The following is a 6,748-nucleotide window of genomic DNA, read 5'->3' on the forward strand; positions in this document are numbered from 1 at the left end:
AGCTGAGATCCGGCCACTGCACTCCAGCCTGGGCGACAGAGCGAGACTCCATCTCAAAAAAAAAAAAAAAAAAAAAAAAAAAAAAATTGAAATATAGGGAAATATAAATTTTAGCTCATTTAAATGTTTCCAGAAAAAATATTTTATTTTCATGGAAATGTTACTTTGGTGTTGCCTACTACAACCTTTTTGGGAAGAAGGAGGCCAAAATATCAATTTGAAAATTGTACTTAAAATTTATTTTAATATTTAAATTTCCATCAGACTTTCTTATATACATTTTTCCTCAGCTTGAGAGAAATCATGTGCTGCCATACTACATTTTTTAATTCGATATGAACTTTATCAGAAAATATTTTTACTTCAATTAATCTGTGTGTGTGTGTGTGTGTGTGTGTGCCCGTGCGCATGCTTATAAAGCCTTGGTAAATTGTGACAACTGCCTTTTCTGAGTGGTATAATATCATAGCTCTCTTGCAATCATTTTGAATTATGTGTGCATGTCAACCAATTCAAGTACACTTCTGCTCCATAGGCAACTTCATTTAGTTAAAAAAAAACACCTTGTTTTTACCATAACACTGTGCTTCACAAAAAAAAAATAATAACTTTCGTATTATATCACAAAACAAATAACTGAATCCTCAATGTTGAACTTTTAAAATGAATTTCCAATAGAATTCAAAACAATATCATATTTCACTTTGATAGAATGAACTTCTAAAAATTTTACTTTGATTCAATGAGTTGGGTGAGAAAAATTTAGCCATCATTGGAATTAACAGATTGTTTTATTTGAAGCATTCAATATCACTGATTTAAAACTGACCTCGCTTAATTCTTTGCAAAGCTCTGCTAATGAAGTGAACACAATAACATCTATCAGTTCATTTTTAATATATGCACATGAACACTTGGAATAAAAATGAATGGCATTAATTTAGGAAAATGATGATTTGATCTAAATTAAAAGTCATGCTTTACTGAGTGATATGTAAATACACCTTCTGAAGACATATTAATACATGTTAACTTGCCATCTTCAGGCCCAGGCTTCTTAAATTAACTATGAAGTTTTGAAACTATGAAGTTTTCTAAGTGCAGTAAACCACCATGGCACGTGTATACCTATGTAACAAACCTGCACGGTCTGCACATGTATCCCGGAACTTAAAGTAAAATAAATTTAAAAAAGAAACTACGAAGTTTTGAAATAAATGTGCATGTACCTTTCACAGATCTACCTCCTTGGATTTTATATAGCCAGTCATTGATATTATTTTGGCTCCCAGGGTGGCTGGTAAATGGCTCTTAAACTTTTGTGCAAATTACATGTCCATGATCAACTGTCTTGAGAAACAGAAAGTCAGTAATTCGGTTATTAATAATCATGTGCTTCATTTTTTTCAGAATGAAGCATCTTGTTTACAGCTTAATATATATGTATATAAAACACACTTCTGTCCCCTCCCCAATAAGCGGGTCCAGACACCTCCTTCCTACAGGGGACAGGGGAGAGGGCCATCAGGGCAGTGCCTATTTCCTCAGAGGCACGTATCTTCCTCTCCCGAAATGTTCCCTGCCTCCAGTTCCGATGCAGGAGGCCAGGCAGGAAGCCCCTCTGAAAAAGAAAGGGTCCCCCCCAAACTTCCACCCCACCTTGGTTTGAGCTGCAGTTGTGAGGACCTCGCTGAACTCTCTGGGACCCCTCATTTCGGCTCCCTGTTACATCATCCAAGCCAGAAGCACAAGTCACAAGTAGTGGGGGTGTGGGGGACTGGTCTGGTGTTGGCTCAGTCAGGTGGTTGCTCTCCCTGGAGGACCCCCCAGGGCTGATGTCTCTGAGGCTGTAGGATCCTGATTTGGACTCCTCCAGCCCCCTATCCCCACCATATTTTGTGAGGTGAGCTCCTGGGCTCTCCCTGGCTGCCTCAGGGTGGGGCTGATCTCAGTTGAAGTCAGCATCTGAGGAGTCCCTTGAAGAGGAGGAGCGGGTGGATTCATTGTCTTCATCCTCCCTGCCATTCTCCTCATCATCCTTATCCTTGTCATCCTCCTTATTCTTGTCCCTATCCTTGATCTCATCCTCAATGCTGGACTTGGAGGAGTCCCCACCATCTTCAGAGGAGTCACTAGTCTCATCATCTTCCTCTTCTTCCTCTTCATCCTCGTTGTCCTTCTCCTCAGACTCCTAATTGGACTTCAGAGTAGTCCAGCTGGACTTGGAGTGCAGGTCTCAAAGCTTAGTCATGCTCTTACATTTATTGGAGATGTACTCTATAAATTACATGGTCCTGGGGAGACTCTTGATGCAGAGGCCCAGGTATACCTTGTACACTTCTGCTGCTCCTTGGCCGGCTTTTTGTAGTGCTCCTTCTGGCTCTGGGAGATGTGCTGCCAGCGGCTGCCAATCTCCACAATGCGTTCCTTCAGTGGCAGGTGGTTCAGCTCCCCATTGGACAGCAGCTCCTGGGAACTGTTCATGGGAGGCTTCTTGGTTTCTCCCAGGAACTTTATCTTCTTGGAAGAGTTTCTAGCAGCCAGAGATGCCTGCATCTCGCTCGGCTCTCTCTCATATCACTTTTGATGTTTAGCTGCCTTCTTAATCCATAGCAGTTTCTCCTTATTCTTTATGTTATTCCAGGTCATCTCCATGGCTTTTGAGGGCTTCACCCAGTTGTTCTTCAATTGGGCCATGTAGTCACTAATGATGCTCTGTTGTCAGATCTCTGCTGTCTTGGGTGACTCTGGCAGCTTGCCCTGGGCCTAGTACTCCCTCCTGGGCCTTGTTCTTGGCCTTCTTCTTCCCAGATCATTCCACATTTTGGCCATCAGGTAGGTCCACTCACTCCCAGAGAGCTCAGGCTGCTCCTCCCACAACTGCTACCACTTCTCCTCAAAGAAAAAGAAATGAACATGTCCAATATAGGCCACTTAGGCTTCTCTGAGTTGCCCTTACCCCCATCTTGGGATGGCTTCTTGGAGGCCAGGCTGGTGGCTTGCTTCTTGTTGCTATTCAACATCTTCTCCTTCCCCAGGACCCACTACTGCTCCTCCTTGGGGAAGGCTCCAAGTAAATGGAGGAGCTCCACCTCATAATGTTTCTTTTTCTGAATGTACTTCTTGTGATAGGCATCCTTCTCCTTCTGGGAGAGGGGCTTCCACTGTTGGCTGCATAGCACCATGCACTCTCTGCTGGGTGTGTCCTTCATGTCAGCCATGAGCTCTTCTCAGTACAGCAAGTAGCTTTTTGGAAGTGGCTTGGTGGGTCATCCATCAAACTTGTCCTTGAGCTGCCATTCTCAGCCTTGGTGAGGGTGAACTTGGTGATGCCCACCCCACCTTGGCTCAAGGTGCTTCTGGATATAGTCCCACATCGTCTCCTCATATTCCTTCTGCTGCTCCAGGGCCTTATTAATCCATTTCAGCCTCTTGTTGCCCAAGAGCTGAGACCACTGCTTCCTAGGAAGTCCTTCACCTCCTTACCTCCTTCGTAGTGGTAACTGGGCTCACTTTGAGATACACCTTCTTCTCATGAGTGTACCACAGTTGCTGGGGAATTTGGGGCTTCTTGGGGATATCTGGCTTCTTGTCATTCTGGATTGGGTCAGAGTGATCCTCTTTGAATTGGGTCAGGTTTCTACAGAACTTTTGTTTCTCCTTATGGAAGCCCTGAATATATTTCATCTTCTTCTCCGGAAACTGCTTGGATTTCTTGGATATAATCTTGGTCAGGTCCAGATTGCTCATCTCAAGGGGAGTTTCACATACTTGTCCTGCTTCTTCATGAAGAAGGGAAATAAGGAATCAAGGAATTCCTTGGGAAATCTGCAGGGTTTTTTGTTTTTTTTTTTTTTTTTTTTGCCTTTGTAAGGATTTGTAACATGTTTCTGAGCATTGAGGATCAATTCTGTCAATGTATGGAACTTCCTGGCCTTGTTAGAAATCTCTACCCATTCAAACCTACAGAAAAGTCCTTAAATGCTACATTTTCCCACTTCATATGTGACTTGATAGTTTTGAACTTGGAGCTGTCATTGGCTGTAAAGTAATTTTTCAAGCATTGCGGCAAAGTCAGCATGGCTTCCTGGTACCAGCATTCTTGGCCTTTGGGGGCGGCCATTTTCAGGTCTGTGGGGCAGTCAGTTTTTCTCTTTATCCTCCAGGTATCCAGCTACCTCTTCCATGGTGCTGGCTGGCAACCCAGGATCAAAGCCACCTCACCCTTTAGAAGACATACCAATTCCCACTCAGGCAGGCTGAGAGGTGAGGGACTTTCTATCCCTCTCCCCTCCCAAAGAAGAGGTGGGCACAGGTCCCACACTCGCAGAGATGACCAACCAAGACCCTAATAGACTTAATGGGTTGGTAGATGTGGGAGCATGCTCCTCCTCTTCTTCCTAACCTCTACCCTATCCCCTACAGCCTTGCTCCGTGGTGTGCACACTCCCCTGCCCACTGGAAACTGCTTCCTGCTTCCATGTGCAATGAGTACCCACTTTCTACCTTCCTTCCCCAACCCTGGCCAACAAAAATTCCTCCTTGGAGCACCCACCCAAGGGAGGCTCCAGGCTACAGGGCCTGAGCTTCACTTTAAAAAACTCATTGCAACTAAAAGGTTTATTGAAAAATAAATGCATCATCAAACAATAAAATTGTTGTAGATTACCATCATACAATAAAGAAAAAAATACTGTAGTAAGAGCATTCAGGCTAATCTCTATATCAAGGGTTGGCAAACTATTGTCTGCAGGCCAGATCTAACCTATAACCTGTTTCTGTAAATAAAGTTTTATTGGAACACAGGCACTCTCATTTATGAGTATTGTCTATGGTTGCAACAGAGACCTTATGACCCACAAAGCCTAAAATATTTACCATCCGGCACTTTAAAAAAATGTTTGCTGACTCATACTCCATATGTAAGATGGCAGGGCTGTTCAGCCTCTATTTCCAGTACATATTTTATATACACCTAACCCAGGGTTTCCCAGCCTTGGCACTATTGATATTTTGGGCTAGATAATTCTTCGTTGTGGGGGGAACTGTCCTGTGCATCGTAGGATGTTTAGTAGCATTTGTGATCTCCAGTCACTAAGTGTCAGTTAGTATCCTCCCACTTTTGACAATCAGAAATGTCTATAGACATTGCCAAATATTCTCTAGTGGGCAAAATTACTCACAGTTGAAAATCACTGACCTAACTTGTAATTTTGTACTGATCTCACAAATTGGGACATGGCAGTGTCATGCAACTTGAGGCTGTAACTTAATACATAGCACAACTGGCTGCTACTTCAAGTGGCCAGTGGAAGCAAAGCAATGTGGAATACTTTTCCCACTACCTTCCAAGGCCATGAAGCATTAGCCGTCTCTAGTCACAAATCGAGTGCCCTGCATTCTGTCTTTAGAAAGAATGTATGAGTTTCTTTGTGTTTGAAAAAGGTCAGGAAATGAGTAATGGGTTATGGTTAATCATTTTTTAGACTTAATTATGTGTTAGGGTGAGAACTTGGTTCACTACCTATGTATCTTACACACTGCTACAGAAGATTATGACAGAAGCTTCAAGTATAAAGTAGAGGTCTACTAAACCTATCAAATGATGTGAGTTGAATGAGTAAATAAGTAAAATAAGTAATGCATAATAAATCTACCACAAAATTTCTAAGTCTTTGGATTCCTTCACATATATCATGCTGAGAAACTTAGCATCTCAACTTCTTTTACTCTGGCCCCCTTATTGAGTTCAACTAAACAAACAATTGGAACCACTCCCAGCATCTTAACCTAACACAATGGAATCAGAATCTCCTGGTAAGTGCTTCTTAAACAATGAACTCAGCCTTATCTAGTATTTTGTCCTTCCTTCACTCGGTATAGCACCCACTGAACCTATTATGATTCTAGCCAATATACATTAGTAAATTTGCAATTTGGCAACTGGAGCCTGCCATGACCTGATTTTAGTTTAGGTTTTGCAATAATCAGAGGTAGTGGGCTAAATAGAATTTTCTCACCTTTTCAAGGTAACACTCTTAGCAAGGTTGTTACAGGGTCTTCAAAGAATGAAGGAACAGCCTCATCAACCAGGAGAGAAAGGAAGATTATACGGGGTTTGGGGTACTGAGTTATATGAGTCTGGCCATATGTCCCCATTTCAATTCTTGGGATCCCACTCTCTCCTAATCCAAATATAACTTTTATGTAAAATATCTGGTAAACCAATGTTTTTATGCAGCAGCCCAAGACTCAAAATTTGAGTTTTGTTTTCAACTATCTCACTCCAGTGGCTGCAAGTGATAAGAGATTCTTTGAATAAAATCGTAGAAGTTCCACAATTTTTTGGTTTTGTCTTGATATAAGACATTAAGGCTTTGAGGTTGCTTTTCTTTTCTTTAAGCTGCCAAATTCAGCTAGAAGCAGCTAGGCTATACTGCAAATTTTTAATTATTTAAAGCTTTCATATTATTGTATTCCAACTACTACTAGATCCTTCAGAGTCTTGCCCAAAATGAGCACATTATTCCTAATAAGTGTAGATAATAATTAGCTATTTCTTTGATTTGAGCATGTCTTAGACTACTGGTTGAGTTTTTAGAGATATCAACAACAATTAGAAGAGGTAATAAATCTGAGATTTCCCCTTATTTTCCTGAGAATCTGTTGCTTGCAACCTCTTTTGGCACCAATTTCTCAATCAGGTTGGTTATTAAGTAGAAAAGTCATTCATTAATAGTTCTCACAA

The 6,748-nt window shown here is 41.7% G+C and overlaps 1 pseudogene; it reads right to left on the bottom strand.

The window, feature by feature from the left end:
• Positions 1 to 1,948: 1,948 nt before the first annotated feature.
• On the bottom strand, positions 1,949 to 5,058 carry LOC100430302 (nucleolar transcription factor 1 pseudogene; annotated as a pseudogene).
• Positions 5,059 to 6,748: the final 1,690 nt, after the last annotated feature.

The sequence above is a fragment of the Macaca mulatta genome, chromosome X (genome assembly GCF_049350105.2).
Source record: "Macaca mulatta isolate MMU2019108-1 chromosome X, T2T-MMU8v2.0, whole genome shotgun sequence".
Lineage (NCBI taxonomy): Eukaryota > Metazoa > Chordata > Mammalia > Primates > Cercopithecidae > Macaca > Macaca mulatta.